The 19969-nt window shown below is 40.6% G+C and overlaps 1 pseudogene; it reads left to right on the top strand.

Annotated features, from left to right (window-relative positions):
- Positions 1 to 15119: 15119 nt before the first annotated feature.
- LOC116906055 lies at positions 15120 to 15759 on the top strand (annotated as a pseudogene).
- Positions 15760 to 19969: the final 4210 nt, after the last annotated feature.

Below are 19969 nucleotides of genomic sequence, written 5' to 3'. Positions count from 1 at the left end.
AACTGCCATTCCCAGAGCAGTTTTAGATTCATTTATTCTCTGCCAATCCCAGCAGCATGAAGGGTAGGTGTTTCTTTCTTTTCTGAAGGGTGAATTGGAAGCTCAGAAGTTACTCCCTTGCCTGAAACACTGCAGTGAGGATTCTGCAGAGCTGGCCCAGAAACAAGGCCAACACACCCAGAGTTTCCTATTCTCTTTCCTACAATAAGTTCCTCTGGGGATGAAACTTAGTGAGTGCAGTATATGACGAGCATGACAGAAACCCTGGGCTCTACTCCAGAACTACAGATGCTGTGTGTGATGTTGCCTGCCGGTAACCCCAGTGGGAGGCTCATTCTTCCCTGCTGCACAGTGAATTTCAGGCCAGCCTGGGCCACATGTCTCAAAAAGAATCTTGTTAAAAAACAACTAAATACATAAGTAAAATGTGAAGCCTTCTTTCCAAACTGAGTCACAGTAGCAAAAGTCTGTGTCAAATACAAATTGGAGAAGGATTATGTCATATGAACTAGATTAATAACAATGGCCAGCACTCAGTGTGGGCTGGGCTTTCACCATCAAATCAAACCACTCAGACTGGGCAGAAAAATTGGGGAGTGAAAATGCCCACTTCAACTTGATTCCTGATTTTCAGATAAAGGGCACCAGCAAGAGTTTGTTGACTTACTCAATTACTAAAGTTTTACAGTGAGAATTCTTATCCTGTTTTACTTTATCCTGAAGATATTGAAACCCAGGAAAGTGAGTTGACTTTTCCTGAGGTCGCAGTTTTAAAGACTGGATGTGGATTCCACTCAGGAAATCTGGCTCGAAGGCTAAGTTCTTATTTACTTTCCTATCCTGTCTTTTCATTAAAATTCTTAATTATTTACCAACAAGTTTAGAACCTTATACTTCAAAACAGAGAGGAAAAGAAAGCCAAAAATAAATAAATAAATAAATAAATAAATAAATAAATAAATAAAACCCCACTGGTGTCTGAAATATGGGAAAACACTGATGTGGTGATGTGTGTGAGTGAATTTAATTAGACAGAATGTCGTTCACTCACCTAGCCTTATTTAAAAGCCTGGAGATCCAAAGATGTCTCTTCTAATATACCTGCTGCCCAGAGCCCTATTAATTTAATGTTGTAAGGAAAGGAATTATCCAGCGGGATTCAATGTTTACTCTCCTGCCTCTGTTCTTCGTGTCTGGAATTGCAGCTCTGGGGTACAAACTGGACGGATTCTGCTTCATTCAGCAAATTAAGCAGAAGAAAACAGATTATTAGCTCCGTGCCTCCCAAACGACACTTGCTAGACATTACTGTCACGTGATGCCCTCTGGAGACTGGTTCTATGGCTGAATGAGTTTGGAAATCACAGAGTGATGTTGGGCCTGCGGAGGATTGGTCATTAGCATATTGAAAGCCCTTTGAAGTTCAGCAAGAAGAAAGTCTGCTTAATTTTGCTTAGCCAAGCTTCTGGTTAGGTAATTTGCAATGAAAGATGTTTGGGTTTTCACCGCTGTCATTTAATAAAGCATCCAGCATTCTAGGAGACAAACTTCAGGATCTCTTAAATTAAGGAACCGTAGCGTTTTGCCAAAATAGATACATTGTTGAATGCAACCACTGTTTCGTTGCTATGGTAGCCAATATTCAGAGGGTGGGGTCACACCCTTCCATGTTCCCACTGCTGTGTGCTCTCATTTCGTTGTGCACATTGGACCTTTTAGATCCCAAGACCACTGCTTGGGAAGATAGTGTTACTATCACTATTTTTTGACTTCACGTAAAGGAAGTCATGTAGCTTGAAAAGACAATGTCCCCCCAGCTCCTCAGACGTCCTCAGCTGGGCCGGCTGCTCAGTCATTGTTCTCCACAAATGTGTCCCACAGCTCTCTGCCCTGTGGTTGTCGTTCATGCTGTATTCTAAGCTGGTGTGTGCTGATCTCGCGACATCTCTGTCATAGTTCTCATGCAACGTCATCTGAAGCATCTCTTAGCCATCTTAGCTGCCGTGGGAAGAGGACTTCGTATGGAAACAGAAATAGAAAAATACGTTTCCTGTGAGAAAACGGCGATATTGTTGCGTGTTCTGTGCAGTTGAGGAAACTAAACGTTGCTAAAGAACTAGGAAAAAAACCTATGAAGGTGGTCATTTTGAAATTGTATTAATATTTATAAAAACAGTTAGATCCTGTTATAATTCACAAATTACTCCTCATGGTCTTCAAATATGTGTCCATATTGGTTTGTGTCTAAGGTACTTTTAGTGAAGTCATAAGGTGTTATACTTGAGAATGATTTTAGACGTCGGTGACTCTAGGTACTGTATTTAGCAGGAGGTGGGGTAGGGGGCTGACTGGGAGGAGTTAGGAGATTTTGTCAAAGTCTATTGCTTTAGCAGAAAAAGTGAGAGAGGTGTGACATCATCCCACCCTACAAGGCAAGGCTGCCATAGTGAAAGAGTCTGGGTATTTATAAGTCAAGTCAGGAATGTTTCTGTCGTGCAAATGTTTGAAGAATGTTCCCCAAAGGGAAGAGAAACAAAGCCACTGCATTCAAATCTTCCTGTAAAACTTGATCCTTCGCTTCATATCTTTTGCATACAAAAGTGTTTGATTCCCTCTCATCCCACAAGTTCTGAGGCACGAATGGGTTCTACTCGATCAGCATATTACAATCGTCTTGTACATTAATTTCTTGGTAGTTTGACCCTTCCTCTCCTAACTTATGATAGGGAGAGGGATTTCTCTCCTGTCCCATCTTCAATGATTCAGTCTACTCTCTTAGCCACACATACTAAATAGTTTGGGCTTCCTAGAATGCTGTCTTAGTTAATTTTCCAATGCTTTGATAAAGACCATGATCAAAAGGGGAGGGAAGGATTTATTTGTCTTATATCTTTGGGGTTACGGAGCACCGAGGAAACCCAAAGCAGGAATCTGGAGGTAGGAACTGAAACAGAGGGCATGGAGGAATGCCCTTAACTGGCCACTTGCCCTGGTGTGGTACGGCCCCCAGTGTGCTGGTCCCTCCCACATTGCTCATCAATCAAGAAATCATAGCACAGTCTTTCCTATACGCCAATTTGATGGAAGCCTATTCTCAATTAAAGTTCCCTCTTCCCAATGGACCGTGGCCTGTAGCAGGTTGACAAAAAAAACCCATCTAGCACAAATGCCTCATCTGGGCATTCTAATTCCTGTTACCAATTGTTTCCTCTTGAATCTGGAATTTCTCCTGTGATCCCCTCTTAATAGAACATTGGGAAACTGGTTTTGTTTTGCTTTGTTTTAAGATCTAGCAATACAATTCTCTGAGTGGCTGAGGCCATCCAGAGATAATCTCACCCTCTGGCATGGACACGGACAGGTGTGGTAATAGCTGTCTTGCAGGGCTTGTTTTAAGGATTAATGATTATTTATTTACAAGATGTCTGCTATATATTAGGTGCCCAATAAATCAAAGGTATCAACATTATTAGTGTTAATAATGGGTGTAGGACAATGTCTTTGAAAAGTCTTCACATTACTAGAGCTCATTGCTTTCTTCCAAAGAATAATGTAATATTGACTGTGTGTAATGGTAGAGGGCTGCTGGGCCACAAGCCAGCACAGCTCAAGAACCTTGGCTCTCAGGACCTCACTTAAATTGGGGCCATATGGACTCTGGGGAAATAGACCTTCAGTTCAAAGCCAATTTTTGGGGTGTGGATCACCAATTCTCTTACATTTCTTTTGTTGAACAATGATGTCTACATGTTTAAAAAATTATGTACTTTAAGATAGGATTTTGTTGTGAAGTTATATAACCTCTCTCTCTCTCTCTCTCTCTCTCTCTCTCTCTCTCTCGGTGTGTGTGTGTGTGTGTGTGTGTGTGTGTGTGTGTGTGTGTGTGTGTGTGATATTGTGGTCCTTCTAGCTCATCTTCTTGAGTGCCTGGCTTCTTTCAGACTGTTTTTTTTAATGACTATTTTATAAGCATCAGGATGCTAGGTTTATGTATTTTTTTCACTTTTGATCATTATTACCTGCTTCCTCTAATTCTCCAGACTTCTTCAAAGGAATCTGTTATATTTTCATTTGTTTTTCTTTATAAGTAATATGTTACATTGTTTTTTCCTGCTTTTAATATTTTCTCTAGTCTTTAGAAATATGATTATTGTCTGCCTGGTGCTTTATTCTGCAGTTTTATCCTTGAATTATTTATGTGATTCTGTCACTTACAATACTTGTTATTTCTAAGTTACTATTATTTTCTAGAACTTCCTCAGTACTGACTTTCTCTTTTCCTTTCAACATGCCAATCACAAGAGTGCCCCTTCCCCCAGCATTATTAAATTCACTAACTCTTTCCTGGTTCTTCATTCTGCTGATTGAGCCCAACCCTGGGGGGTGGGTGTTTTGTTTACTAGTTCAGTCATTGCAGATTTGTATTTTAAAATTTCCATGTGTCTTTTGTCTCCTCTCTTTACTAAGCCTTCCTGATATGTTTGCTTCAAGAGTGTAAGTAAGTATTTTAAATAATCTTTACGACAGTTACCTTAACTGCTTCATATAGGGGTTAATATCTTATAATTATGCAAAAATTAAACATCAAAAAATGGGCTAGCAGCTGGAGAAATGACTCGGGAATTAAGAGTTGTTGCTCTTGCAGAGGACCTGGGTTTAGTTCCAACCATGGAGGCTCACAATCGCCCATAACTCTCCTTCCGGGGGATCTGAACTCTAATGGGTCACCAGGCACACATGAGGTGCACATACACACATGCAGGCCAAACATTCAGACACATAAAGTAAATCTAAATACAGAAACGAATGAGCTAATGAACTGGATAGACACTTTCTACAAACAGATTCTCAAATGACATCTTTAGCCATAGAGGAAACACAAAACTGCTCTGAGATTCTTTCCCATCCCCGTGAGAATGGTCAATGTCAAAAAAACCAAAGGATGTGGCAAGGAGACATCTTTATTCACTGCTGGTGGAAGTAAAGCTGGCTTAGTCTCCATGGAAATCAGTGTCGGGGTGGGGGATTTCTCAAAACATTCAGGATGAAGTACAAGACCATCTAGACCATTCCTAGCCATACACCACAAACTCCATCTGCTGCCACAGAGATACTTTGCCCATCCATGTTCATTGCTATAATGTTTAAGTACCTAAGAAATGGAGCCAACTTAACTATCCAGTGGCCAATTGATAGGTAAGGAAAACACTATGTATGTATAATGAATTTTATTCAACTGTAAGGAAAATCACGAATTTCAGAACCATGACATTTGGGAGGAAGTGGAATTAATGCAGTGGCAAATGTCAGATCAGCAGAGGACAAGGACAATTAATTTGGAGTTGAACACTTTTAATAATGCCTCTTAAAATTTAAGTGTTACTTTTTTGTTTAAATTTATGGCCCCTCAAGCATACAAATAAAATACTTCACCCCTGAGCTATAGATGGCCTCTGCCCCATTTACTTCCTGTTTTGATGAGTTCACTAAATTTCCCAGGTTGATGTTGAACTTGCTCTGAATCCCAGGCATCCTCTGAACTTGTGATTCTCCTGCCTCAACCTCCTAAGTACGGGGGATTTTAGGTCAGTGTTACCATTCCGAGATGCTGACTGTTCTTCCTCCCCCACCTTGAAACCGTTGTTTAGTTTGCTGTGAAGGAACATTGTCAATATCAACTTGAACTTTATGCTAATACACAGTTGACTAGTTGACATTAAGCCTTCGTGGGCTGTTGGAATAGCAAGTTTCTGACAAAAGACGGTAAAAATAAGATTTCAACCAATTAAAGACAGCAAACCAACTAAAAAACGTGAACAGTTTAAAGGAAAACTAAATGTCAGTAGATGGACAGAAATGTGCCCTAGATAGTTTATGATATATAGTAAAAGAAGACTGATGGAAAGTCTTCACGGTGGAAGGCTTTATGAGAGCTGGTTACACTTTGCTCAATAACTGTCTGACTTTGAGGCTAGACTGTTTCTTTATATGTAGTCTATACTACTGTCTGCAGTGGCTGAGGGATTCACTGGGCGGCGGGCTCTAGGGGAGTTCCAGATCTGTTGATCAATCTAACAATGTCCTAGCACTGGACTGACTTTGTTAATGAGCATCTGTAAGGTGAGGGTGGGACCCGGGAAAGGGGTACAGGGGAGTGAGCAGACTGAGATGGCAACAGACAACAGCCTATGTCCACTGTGTGTGTGTGTGTGTGTGTGTGTGTGTGTGTGTGTGTGTGTGTGTGTGTGTGTGTGTGTGTGTGAATGTGTGTGTGTGTGTGTGTGGTGTGTGTGTGTGTGTGTGTGTGTGAGTGTGTGTGTGGGTGTGTGTCTATATGTCTGAATATCTATCTGTATATGAGTCAGAAAGTATCTTGTGTGTGGAGTGTGTGTGGTGTGAGTGTAGTGTATGTGTAGTGTGTGTGTGTGGTGTGGTGTGTGTGTATATGTGGTGTGTGTGTGGTGTGGTGTGTGTGTGTGTGTGGTGTGTGGGTGTGTGTGTGTGGTGTGTGTGTGTGTGTGTGGTGTGTGTGTGTGTGTGGGTGTGTGTGTGTGTGGTGTTTGTGTGTGTGTGTGTGTGTTTCTCTGTGTACTGTGTGTATGGTATATGTGTGTGAGGTGTGTGTGTGTGGTGTGTGTGTGGTGTGTGTGTGGTGTGTGTGTGTGTGTGTGTGGTGTGTGTGTATAATGTTGCATGGCTTGTGTGCGTTGCATGTGCACTGCTTGCACCTACAAAGGCCAGAGGAGATGTAGGATGTCTTGCTGTATGACATACCGTCTTTTCATGGAGCCAGGCTAGTTTCCAGAAAGCCCCAGAGTCCTTTTCTTCCTGTGCTTTGTGGTGCTAGAGCTATAGGTTTGGTCATAGCCACATGCAGCTTTTATTAAAAAAGGGGTGGGTGGGTCTAGGGACCTGAGCTCAAGTCCTTATGTTTAAGCATCAAACACTCTTACTCAGCAAGCCATCTCTCCAAGTCAAGAATCTATTCTTTTTTTATTGCAATATATCAAAATGCTTTTTATTGGATATTTTTATTTACATTTTAAATGTTATCCCCTTTCCACGTTTCCCTTCCAGAAACCTGCTATCGCTCCCTGCTTCTATGAGGGTGCTTCCCCCCACCCCTGCCTGCCTGCCCACTCACTCACTCCCACCTCCCTGCCCTGACATTCCCATACACGGGGCATCGAGCCTTAACTGGTTATCCTTAATTGTAAATATCCTTTGAAAAATCCAGTGTTTAACGGATAGATGCTTTTTTTTTTTAAATTGCGAAACCCTGTCCTTTCCCCTCTTCCTGACGCCAAAAGAAGAAGCCTCTGATGCTTGTTGTTTAGGAAAGGATTTAAAACATAGGCAACCCGTTTTGGCAACAAAAATGCTTGAGCAACCAAGAATGAGCCGTCCCCAAGCACTCTTATTTCTTGTTTTACTTTATCTTCAGTCTGTATAAATGCACATATATTTAAAACTCATGAGAAAGCTTCCATATTTGTACAATTAAAAGTTAAAAGTTTTGTGCCTAAAGTCAGTCAGGAAGGGTCTCATTTACCGGCTGTAGGGGCATGAAGGCAACACAGCTAGGGGTGCCTCTAAGTGAGAGGACACTTTCCCTAAATTGTACAAGACCCTGGGTTCCAATAGGAGGAAGAAGAGAGGAGGGAGGCAGAAATATAAAATTTTATTTTAATTTTAATAAGAACTATTTCTGGGAGCGAGGAACTGTACATTACAGAATCTGAATTGAATTATCAAGGTTGGTGTTCATGTTGTATTCCACCCATGATACATGTTTGTCAACATCTTACCAGCTTTGAAAGTCAGAATGCCTTTTAGGATTGATAACCGGTCATAGCTGAACCATCGCACTAATTCGTTTCTCATGCCACATATAAAAGAATACGCTTCCTTATGTCGATGAAAACACATATATTTTACAATTTTAACTCACCGAGTGCTAGAATTTACTACTACAACAAGAATGGCATCCACACAGGGAAGGAAGAGGCTTCTAGATGGCTGGTGTCCTACAAAGCTGTAATGTGAAATGGTGGTGGCTGAACTTGGCTATCGAAGTGACCACATCTGGAATCAGCTAAAACCTAAGGAGCTGGGAACATCTGAGAGGGATTTTCTTGGCTGGATCCTTAGAGGTGTGAAGACCCACCCTAAATCTGGGGCACTCCTTCTGGAGTTGCAGGCCACATCAACAAACATGGAAGAGGATGCTTTTGCCTTTTCTGTGTGCTTTCATTCTTATTGTTAAGTTCATCCATTCTGTTGCCAAGACATTCATTCCTTCACTAGTGTTAGCCTAATAGGCCCCAAGACGTTAGCCCAACTGACCCCATGATGAAAATCCCAGTCAGATCATGAACCCAGACTGTAAACAGCGTTACTTGCAAAACTAAAACAAAAGCTTACTCCATCAAAGTCCATAGATTTGAGAAAGTTTCTAAATCGACTGACCTTGATTTTTGCTTCTGCAATTCTGATTCTGGCTAACAGAAGTATGTCAATCCAGAACATGTTTTTTTCTTTCTTTCATTTTTTTCCTCTAAATAATTAATTTACTTTAGATCCCGATCACAGCTTCTTTTCTCTCTTCTCCTCCCAGTCCCTCCCTCTCCTCCCCCTCCATCTAGTACCCCTTCCTTCTCCTCAGTGAAGGGGAGACCTTCCATGGATATCAACATGCCTTGCATATCAAATCGCAGTAAGACTGTGAACATCTATTATGACTAGACAAGGCAGCCAAATTTAGGGGAAAGGATCCGAAGGCAGGCAACAGAGTCAAACATAACCCCTACTCCAGTTGTTAAAAGACCCACATGAAGACCAAGCTGCACATCAGTTTTGCATGTGTAGGGAGCATAGGTCCATCCCATGCTTGCTTTTTGGTTGGTGTTCAATCTCTGTGAGTCTCTACGGGTCCAGGTTAGTTGATTTTGTAAGTTTTCTTGGAGTTCTTGACTTCTCTGGCTCCTTCAATCCTTTCCCCCCCCCCTCATCTGCAAGATTCCTTAAGCCCTACCTAATGTTTGGCTGTGAGTCTCTGCATCTGTTTCCATTAGTTACTGGGCAAAGCCTTTCAGAGGACAATTATGTTAGGCTCCTGTCTGCACGTATAGCAGAATATCATTAACAGTGTCAGGGGTTGGCTCTCTCTTGTGGGGTAAGTATCAATCAAGTTTGTCCATTCATTGGTTGGTCACCCCCTCAGTTTCTGCCCCATCTTTGTCCCTACACATCATGTAGGCAGGACAAATTCGAGATAGGTGTCCCCATCCCTCCATTAGAAGTTTTGCCTGGTTACAAGAGGTAGCCATTTCAGGTTCCAGATGCCCTGTTGCTAGCAGTCTTAGTTATGGTATGTAGGGCTGGATTTGCGGCTATTGTGAAGCCTGTTCTTTCCTGAATTATTTCTTAGCTTGTTTATCATTTGTATAAAGGAGAACTACTGACTTTTTGAGTTAATTTTATACCAGCCACTTTGTGGAGTTATCAGCTGTAGGAGTTTCATGGTAGAATTTTTGGAGTCACTTATGTATACTATAATTTCATCAGTGAACAGCAAGATGTTGACTTTGTCTTTTCCAATTTGTACCCCCTTGATCTCCTTTCATTGTTTTATTGCTCTGGCTAGAACTTACAGTACTATATTGAAGAGATAGGGAGAGAGTGCACAGCATTGTCTTGTCCCTGATTTTAGTGACATTACTTTAAGTTTCTCTCCATTTAATTTAATATTGGCTATTCTGTAGATATGTTACATCATTTGATTTAATAATGATTTGATAATTAAACATTATTGCTGTTTAGTTTCTGTCTCAATGACCTGGTCATTGGTGAGAATGGGGTGTTGAAGTATTCCACTATAATATTCCTTTTGTGAAAATGTGTTCCTTTGCATTTGTGGCACAGATGGTCAGAAGCGAGCCATCATCTTGATGGATTTTTCCTTTGAAAGTGTCCTTCCCTTTCTCCTTTGATTACTTTTGGTTAAAAGTCTATTTTAGTCTATTTTATTAAATATTGGAGTGGCTATTCCAGCTTGCTTCTTGGGTCCATTTACTTGAAAAACCTTTTTCTAGCCCTTTACTCTGAGGTAATGTCAGGAAAACGTGTGTTCCTTGTATGTAACTGAATGATGGATTCTGTTTTTTTATCCATTCTGTTAGCTTGTGTCTTTCTATTCATAAATTGAGTCCCTTGATGTTGAAAGATATTAATGATCAATGATTGTTAATTCATGTTATTTTGATGTTGTTGCTGTTGTTGTTGTTGTTGTTGTTATTGTTGTTGTTGTTGGTAGTAGTAGTAGTAGTAGTAGTAGTGTATATGTGTACATATGTGCTTCCTTTCTTTTGTTCTTTGCCAGTTATTTATTTCCTGTATTTTTTTAGGTGTGGTTAACCAATTTTGGTTGGATTTTGCTTTGTAGTATCTTCTGTAGGGCTGGATTTGTGGATAGATATTGTTTAAATTTGGTTTTGTCATTGAGTATCTTGTTTCCTCCATCTGTGGTGATTGAAAGTTTTGCTGGGTATAGTAGTCTGGACTGACAGCTGTAGTCTGTTAGAGTCTGTAAGATGTCTTACCAGGTCCTTCCGGCTTTTAGACTCTGTTGAGAAGTCATTGGGTACAATTATGATAGGTCTGACTTTATATGGTATTTGGCCTTTTTCTCTTGCAGCTTTTAATATTCTTTACTTTGTTCTGTAAATGTAATGTTTTGATTATTATATGGTACAGGGTTTTCATTTCTGGCCCAAACTATTTTCTGATCTGTAAGCTTCTTGTATGTTTATAGGCATCTCTTCCTTTAGGTTGGGGAAATTTTCTTCTATAATGGTTTTATTAAAACCATTTCCTGGGTCCTGGAGCTTGGAATCTTCTTTCATTCCTATAATTTTTTATGTTTTTTTTTATAATATTCCAGATTTCTTGGATATTTTGTGTCAAAACATTTTAGATTTGACATTTTCTTTGACCAATGTATATAGACTTCTTCAAATCATATATTCTATGTCTGAGATTCTCTCTTTCATCTTTTGTATGCTGTTGGTGAGGCTTGCATTTGTAGTTCCTGTTCTCTTAACTCGTTTGTTTTTCCATCTCCATGATTGCCTTAGTTTATGTTTTCTTTACTGCTTCTATTTTCATTTTCAGGTCTTGAATAGTTCTATTCATATCCTTCACCTGTTTGATTGTGCGGTCCTGTATTTCTTTAAGGGACTTCTCCATTCCTCATTAAATGCCTCTGTCATCTTTATAAGATTGGTTTTAAGGGTTCTTGGGCTTTGGTTGTGTTATAATAGCCATAGCTTGCTGTAGTAGGCTAGCTGGGCTCTGGTGGTCCTATATTGCTGTGACTTTTGTTGATTGTGTTTTTATGCTGCTGGCCTTTAGCCATCTGGTCACCCCTGGTGTCTGCTGGCCACTGGGGATGCAGGCAGAGTTGTGGGCTGGACAATGGAGCTCAGGGGCACAGTGCAGCTCACTGATGCAGGCTATGCCCCAGGGGGACCAGGCGGGCAGGTGCAAAGACCTAAGTCTTGCATTTCCCTGGATCTCCCTTCTGGGGGCTCAAGGAACCCTCTGGAGATTGCATTGCTTATTTCCCTCTTAAGAAGTTCCCCATCCAGAGAAGCTCAGATGAGTCAAATTGTCTTCTATCTTAAATTTAATTTTTCAGCAACGTTGGGACAAAGTGTGTATGTTCAGGAGACTTCCGTTTTGGAGAGAGCTTTTATTTTAAGTGAATGCTCCCACCCATCAGCTCCAGCAGTCAAAGTGCCAAGTTTGAGAGGGATGAAAATTGTCCCTGAGTCTGTGAACTAGGCTTGTATTCTAATGGCTGGGTCTTCCTTTTCTTTTATTGCTGTGTTAATAAGATCCCCATGTTTTCCATGGTGTTACAACCCCACCCCCACCCCCACTGAAATTCATGTCTCTCAGTCCTGCAGTAGAGCAACTCTCTTAAGTTTCCCAGGGAAGCTAGGTCAAATGCTAACACCCACCCCTTTTACCATGCACAGAGAAGGAAAACAAGAAAAACGAGCTAGGAAAGAGAGGCCCTCACACTCTTACTCTAAAGGTGTAAGGGGAAACTGAAATTCTCATAAAGCAGCCAAACACTTTACTCAGATTTCTTGAGCAGTGTATTCATACCCAGGGGAAAAGTGAATACCGTCACACCATGGAAAGAAACAGCATAAAATATTAGAGAAAGAAACTCAATAGGCCACATTGGCAGGTACAGTTGGTCATTAACTTACGTATTTTATTAGAACTATGATGCTTGCATTACTGTTTCTTGCAGATCTTTTTGAATGGAGAAAGCACACTGCTTCTCAAACACACGTCACTGTATTTGTGCCTTCCAAATGTTTTCTTTTATCTGCCAGGGCAGGTTTTAGGTCTAAGCAACAGGAAGGGCAGGGTTTAGGGTTCAACCACTCACTTCCCTCAGTCCTCTGTATGCTGAGGTGTCCTAAACTTCAGGCATTCTTTGAAAGCTTAGCTCTAGGAGAGTTTTTTTTTTCTTTCCACATTACTTACTCTGATACAAGGCAAATATTTGTCTATTAAGAAATAGACAGCACACTGGAATCATAAACCCACCATCTGCTTACAGTGAGCCAACACCCACCCGTAAAGAGACGGATGCAGGCTGGTATCCTGTTTCTCCTGCTCCAGGAGAAGGCAATTGACACTATGGGGCCCTGCTTTGTTTGCGCTGCCCCATGCTAAGATTGCCTGATAAAATGTCGGAAAGGGTGTGTGTATTTGTCGCAGCCCATAAAGATTGCTTTCAGGTTCTCTTACACAAATCTTTCTATAGTAATGGAGTCAGAAAGAGGCTGCATTATCATCAGTTTTGGCTAAATCGAAGCCTTTGTGGATTCTCTGTTCTGACGTTCTTGGGGTAAAGAATGGAATAAGAAACTTGGCATATCGCCCTGTGCGTGTCAGAAGGGGTGGCTATTCTGGGAAGGAGATCTTCATTGCTCTATTCCTAGCAAAGACAGAAGGAATGAAAGCAGAAAAAGGCACTCAAGTCGCAGTGGTGTGTATCTTTAAAATGACCAGCAACCCTTGTTTTAAACTGTAGATGCCTAATTGGACTTAATTTTACAGCCCACCCTGAAGAGTTTGCTCTGGGCACTTAAGAATGAGTTTACAGGAAGCGGAAAGTGAGCCTGGATTGGAGAGTTGTCCCTTGAAACAGCTGCCTTGGCTTTCAGAAGGAAGCCTCCAAGGGACACACACAGCCTTCAGCTTTCTACGTGCTCAGTGTCACCTGGAAGGCTTGTTTCTGGCATGGTTCTTCCTTGGGAAAAATCCATACATGAGACGAAGACAGAAAATTGACTGACTCCTTAATTTTAGAGCTTGTAAGTTTTGAGATGAACTAAAAAGGGATTACAAAAGATCATAGCAAGATGCCTGAACTAAGAAAGAAGTGATCTCCTCAGACCCCCAGGTGGTTTCTCTACATTTGTCCATGTTTTTTGCCAAATCCAAGTGTGAAAACACAGCATACTTACCTTGATTATTTGTGATAAATTAGTATGAAAAACTTTCTTAGCACACCAAAAAATTATGTGTAAATGAAATTCAACAGTATTTCATAGGAATAGTAGAATTAAGAAAATATGATTTCAAAATGGTAACAGACCCAGGTGAAGGTAGATAGTAGAATAATTATAAGAACTACTATATTCTACTATATGGAGTATATATATTATATATTATAGAGAATATGCTACACTCTACTATATATAGAGGTAGTCAAAGACTCTGACTTTATTCTGCTATTGTATTGGTACCCCAAACCCCTAAGGCTTTAGTATCCCTAGCTTCCTATACTAAGCATGGAGTCAGTGGATATAGCTTACTTGGTAGGTATTTGCCTAGAATGCATGAAGCCTTGAGTTCGATCCCTACCACTGCATAAATTGGGTGTGGTGGTGTGCACCTGTAATCTCAGCACTCTGGCCCAGATGCAGGAAGGTTAGAAATTCAAGGTCATCTGCAGCTATGTAGTAAGTTCAAGACTAACCTAGGGGTCATAAAACTCTGATCACTGTGCTCCTCTTCCTACTGAGGCCTCCTAACCTGAGAGGTTCCAGCCTTCCTAGAAAGTCCTCCAGTTGTCACAGTGGACAGGACCCGCCAGCCCCGCCCATCAATTAACGTCCTGGTGTGGGAAGTAACGATTGTTTGACACCCTGCACCGACTGAAGATGAGCAGGCATTGTCTCTCCTTTTCCATCTGCAGTTTGGACGGTATTGTTTTCATGAGCTTATAGAAATTTCACTTGCCAACTGCCTTTTGCTTGCTGTGTTGCCGCAGTCTTTATTTACGGTATACCCGAGTAAATGATTCTATTGAAAGTTGAGGGCTGTGTTGGTTGGCCTAAGCTTAAACATTCCACTCGGTCTCCCTGGAACCCTGACTGTAGTCTGTGGTCGTTTTTAGCCCAACCAAAGGAAAATCGAGATTTTTGCATTTAAATATTTAAGTGGTTTTGATAGATTTTAATTCTTTTCATAAGGTATTTATTTGGGGTTGTCTGGTATGAGTGACAGAGCCATGCTGCAGTTACTTTACTGTGGCAATTTATCCATGGGTGGCAGTTCTCTGTAGTCTTTGACAGTGACACTTTAGAGCATTTTCCTTACATCTTCCAGCTGGCTTATATGGCTAAATAGGAAAATCAAATTGGTTGTTTACTGGTTTTTAAAAAATTCCCCTTAAAATTTTCTGATGTTAAGAATATTTTTAAAGAGGCTCTCTGCTCCTCCCTGTTGCAGAGACAGCTGCGTCTTCTCCTGCAGTGCCAGCCTTGTCCTATAGACAAGATGGTGAAGGTCGGTGTGAATGGATTTGGCTGTATTGGGCGCCTGGTTACCAGGGCTGCCTCCTCTGCATCTGGCAAACTGGAGATTGTTGACCTCAACCACCCCTTCATTGACCTCAACTACATGGTCTAAATATTCCAGTATGACTCTACCCATGGCAAATTAAATGGTACAGTCAAGGCTGAGAATGGGAAACTTCTCATCAATGAGAAGCCCGTCACCATCTTCCAGGAATGAGAGCCTTTTAACATCAAGGGGGCGATGCTGGTGCTAAGTATGTTGTGGAGTCTAGTGGTGTCTTCACCACCGTGGAGAAGGTTGGGACTCACTTGAAGAGTGGGGCCAAAAGCGTCATCATCTCTGCCCCTTCGGCTGATGCCCCCATGTTTGTGGTGGGTGTGAACCATGGAGAAATATGACAACTCGCTCAAGATTGTCAGCAATGCATCCTGCACCACCAACTGCTTAGCCCTTCTGGCCAAGGTCATCCATAACAACTTTGGCATCGTGGAAGGGCTCATGGCCACAGTCCATGCCATCACTGCCACTCAGAAGACTGTGGATGGCCCTTCTGGAAAGTTGTGGTATGATGGCTGTGGGGCAGCCCAGAACATTATCCCTGCATGCACTGGTGCTGCCAAGGCTGTGGGCAAGGTCATCCCAAGATGAACTCACTGGCATGGCCTTCTGTGTTCCTACCCCCAATGTATTCGTGTGGATCTGACATGCAGCCTGGAGAAACCTGTCAAGTACGATGACATCAAGAAGGTGGTGGAGCAGACATCTGAGGGCCCACTAAAGGGCATCCTGGGCTACACTGAGGACCAGGTTGTCTCCTGCGACTTCAACAGCAACTCCCACTCTTCCCTAGGTCCCTGGCTTGACTAGACTCAGATTCGTGGTCAACCAAGCAGTCTCGAGTATGTCATCTTTTAAAAAAAGATTTATTATCTGTCTGTCTGTCTGTCTGTCTGTCCTATGTCATACCTATGCATGCTATATCTGCATGTACACCTGCATGCCAGAAGAGGGCATTAGATCTCATTATAGATGGTTGTGAGCTACAATGTGTTTGGTTTCTGGGAATTGAACTCAGGACCTCTGGGAGAACAGCAGTGCTCTTAACCGCTGAGCCATCTTTTCAGTGTCATCTTGGGATGTCATCTTGTGGAGGTGGCCTTAGGTCAAGTCAGGTGTTCCTTGGCTCCTCCCCCAAGCTTTGTGCCATGACTGCAATAGCAGATCTTCCAGGTATGATACCATCACAGATCAAAGGACCTGAAGGTGTGTTGGTGTTTACATTTCTCCTTCGGTAGCATTCAGAGTGTGTTTCTGTATTAAAGATGCTAGCACACAGAGGTGAAGGCTCTATATAGGCTCCAGCTCAATTTCTCCATGTTCAATGAGGTGTTGTCTCCAGCAATGGGGACTTAGTATTGGTTTGTGGAGAACATGGGGGAATATCTCCATCTTCTGATATTTTCTTCAATTTCCTTCTCCAATATCTTAAAGATTTTATTACCCAAGTCTTTCACTTGCATGATTTCAGTTGCCCCAAGATACTTTATATTATTTGAGGCTATTGTGAAAGGTGTTCTTTCCTTTATTTCTTTCTCAGTCCATTTGTCATTTATATAAAGGAGAGCTGCTGATTTTTGTCAGCCAAGTTTTTAATCCAGATACTTTGCTGAAATCATATATCAGCTGTAGGAGTTTCCTGGTGAATTTTTTAGGATCTTTTATGTATATTATCATATCATCTGCATATATATGGCATGTCATATGCATATATATTTCTTTCAAATTTGTATCCTCTTGATCTCCTTCGTTCTTGACTTACTGTTCTAGCTAAAACTTTATGTATGATAAAGAATAGATATGAAGGGAGTGAACAACTTTATCTTGTTCATGATTTTAGTGGAATTGCTTTGAGTTTCTCTTCATTTAAGTTGATATTGGCTATGAGCTTGCTGCAAATTGCCTTCATTATATATAGGTATGTCCCTAATCTCTCTCTCCCAGACATTTATCATGAAGAGGTATTAGATTTCGTTAAAGGCTTTTTCTGCCTCCAATGTGATAATCATGTGGTTTTTAATCTTTCTCTTTGTTTATATATTGTTCAGATGTTCTGTAGTGAAACCTATTTGATAATGGGGGATGATATTTTTCATGTGTTCTTAGATTTTGTTTGCAATAATTTAATTGAGATTTTTTTCATTTATGCTCATAAGGGAAATTGACCTGTAATTCTCTTTCTTTGTTGGGTCTTTATGTGGTTTGGGTATCAGGGCGACTATGGCCTCTTACAGCAAACTAGGCAAGGCTCCTGTTTCTATTCTGTGGAATAAATTGAGAGTATTAGCATTAACTGTTCTTTGAAAGACTCTGAGAATTCTGCACTAAAACCATCTGGCCCCAGGCTTTTTGGTAGGTAGACTTTTAATGCTTCTATTTCAGTAGGGGTCATAGGTCTGTTTAAATCTCTTCTCTGGTCTTGACTTTACTTTGGTAGGTTGATATGTATTGAGAAAACTATCCATGTGTTTTAATTCTTTTAATTTGGTGCAGATTTTTATGATTTTACAATTCTCTGGATTTCCTCCATGTCTGTTGCGATGTTCCCCTTTTGTTTCTAATTTCATTCATTTGGATAACGGTTTGTCAATCTTATTGATTATCTCAAAGAACCAACTTTTGTTTCATTGGGTTTTTTTTTGCATCTTTTCTTTGTTTCTACTTTATTGATTTCATCCCTGAGTTTGATTATTTCTTGCCATTTATTCTTCTTGTATGAGCTTACTTCTTTTTGATCTAGGGTTTTCAGGTGTGCTGTGAAATGACTAGTATAAACATTCCCCCCCCTTTTTTTAAAAATCTAGTAACTTCATGCTATGACCTTGTCTCTTACCATTACCTTCACTGTGTCTCATAAGTTTGGCTTGTTGCATATTTATTGCATTCAATAAATTCTAGAAAGTCTTTAATTTCTTTATTTCTGTCTTGACCCATTTTTCATTTAGTAGGGAGTTCTTCAGTTTCCATGAGTTTGTAAGCTTTCTGTTGTTTCTGTCATAGCTTTAGTCTATGGTGGTCATACAGGACACAAGGAGTTCTTTCAATTTTCTTTTTCTTTTTTCTTTTTCTTTCATTGGTTTTTTTTAAAATTTACATTTCAAATGTTATTCCCTTTCCTGGTTTCCCATCTATAAACCCCCTATCCCATCCACCCTTCTTCTATAAGAGTGTTCCCCTCCCCATCCAACCCCCCTTTCGCCTTCCCAACATTCCCTTACACTGGGGGTCCAGCCTTGGCAAGACCAAGGGCTTCTCCTTCCATTGGTGCCCAACAAGGCCATCCTCTGCTATATATGCAGCTGGAGCCGTGGGTCAGTCCATGTATAGTCTTTGGGTAGTGGTTTAGTCCCTGGGAGGTCTGGTTGGTTGGCATTGTTGTTCTTATGGGGTTGCAAGTCCCATAAGCTCTTTCAATCCTTTCTCTAATTCCTCCAATGGGGGCCCCATTCCCAGTTCAATGGTTTGCTGCTAGCATTCGCCTCTGTATTTGACATGCTCTGGCTGTGTTTCTCAGGAGAGATTTATATCTAGTTCCTGTCAGCATGCACTTTCTTAGCTTCATCAATCTTATCTAGTTTTGGTGACTGTATGTGTGTGTGTATATATATATATATATATATGTGTGTGTGTGTGTGTGTGTGTATACATCTTTTAAAAAGGAGTGAAGCATCCACACTTTGGATCTTTTTTCTTAAGCTTCTTGTGGTCTGTGGATTGTATCTTGAATAATTCGAGCTTTTGGGCTAATATCCACTTATCAGTGACTGCATACCATGTGTGTTTTTCTGTGATTGGGTTATTTCACTCAGGATGATATTTTCTAGTTCAATCTATTTGCCTATGAATTTCATGAAGTAATTGTTTTCGATAGCTGAGTAGTACTCCATTGTGTAAATGTACCACATTTTTCTGTATCCATTCTTCTGTTGAAGGGCATCTGGGTTCTTTCCAGCTTCTGGTTATTATAAATAAGCCTGCTATGAACATAGTGGAGCATGTGTCTTTGTTGAATGTTGGAGCATCTTTTTTTGTATCTGTTGAGACATGCTTTGTGCTCAAATATGTGGTCAATTTTGGAGAAAGTTTCATGAGGTGCATAGATGAAGGTATATTCTTTAGTGTTTGGGTGAAATGATCAGTAAATATCTGTTAGCTTCATTTGGATAATAACATAACTTAGCTTTAGCATTTCTCTGCTTAGTCTTTATCTGGAAGACCAGACCATTGGTGAGAGTGTGGTATTGAAGTCTGCCACTATCAGTGTCTTAAGGGTCAGTAAGTCATTTAAACTGTAAATGTGTTTACTTTATGAACTTTGGTGCCCTTGTGTTTGGCCATAGATGTTAAGAATTTCAATGTCTTTTGATAGGATTTTCCTTTGGTGAGTATGTAGTGTCTTTCCCTATTTTCTCTGATTACTTTTGCAAGTCTATTTTGTCGGATATTAAAATAGCTATATGTGTTTACTTCTACTGACTTCTGTAGTTGAATTTATAGATAGATAATTGCTTGAATTCGGTTTTATCATAGACTATCTGATTTTTATCCATTTGTTGTGACTGAATTTTTACTGGTTATAGTAGTCTGGGCTGGCATCTGTGGTCTTTTAAACTTTGTAGAACATCTATCCAGGCCCTTCTGGCTTTTGAGTAATAGGTCTCTGCCTTTACATATTACTTGGTCTTTTTCCTTTGTAGCTTTTACTACTCTTTCTTTGTTCTGTACAGTTAGTATTTTAATTATTATGTGTGAAAGGTAATTTCTTTTCTTGTCCAGTCTACTCATGTTCTGTAAGCTTCTTCTATCTTTATAGACAGTTCCTTCTTAAGGTTACTCTTTTTCTTCTGTTACATTGTTGAAAGTATTTTCTGGGCCTTTGAGCTGGGTTCTTCTTCTTCTATTCCTATTATTCCTGAGAATCTCAGCCATTGATTCTCTCTTTCATCTCTTGTATTCTGTTGGTGAGGCTTGCACCTGTAGTTCCTGTTCTCTAATCTAGGTTTTTTTTCATCTCCAGGAT

The sequence above is a fragment of the Rattus rattus genome, chromosome 7, assembly GCF_011064425.1.
Source record: "Rattus rattus isolate New Zealand chromosome 7, Rrattus_CSIRO_v1, whole genome shotgun sequence".
Taxonomy (NCBI): domain Eukaryota; kingdom Metazoa; phylum Chordata; class Mammalia; order Rodentia; family Muridae; genus Rattus; species Rattus rattus.
Note: the sequence above shows the minus strand (reverse complement) of the source record. Positions and strands in the feature narration are given on the sequence as shown.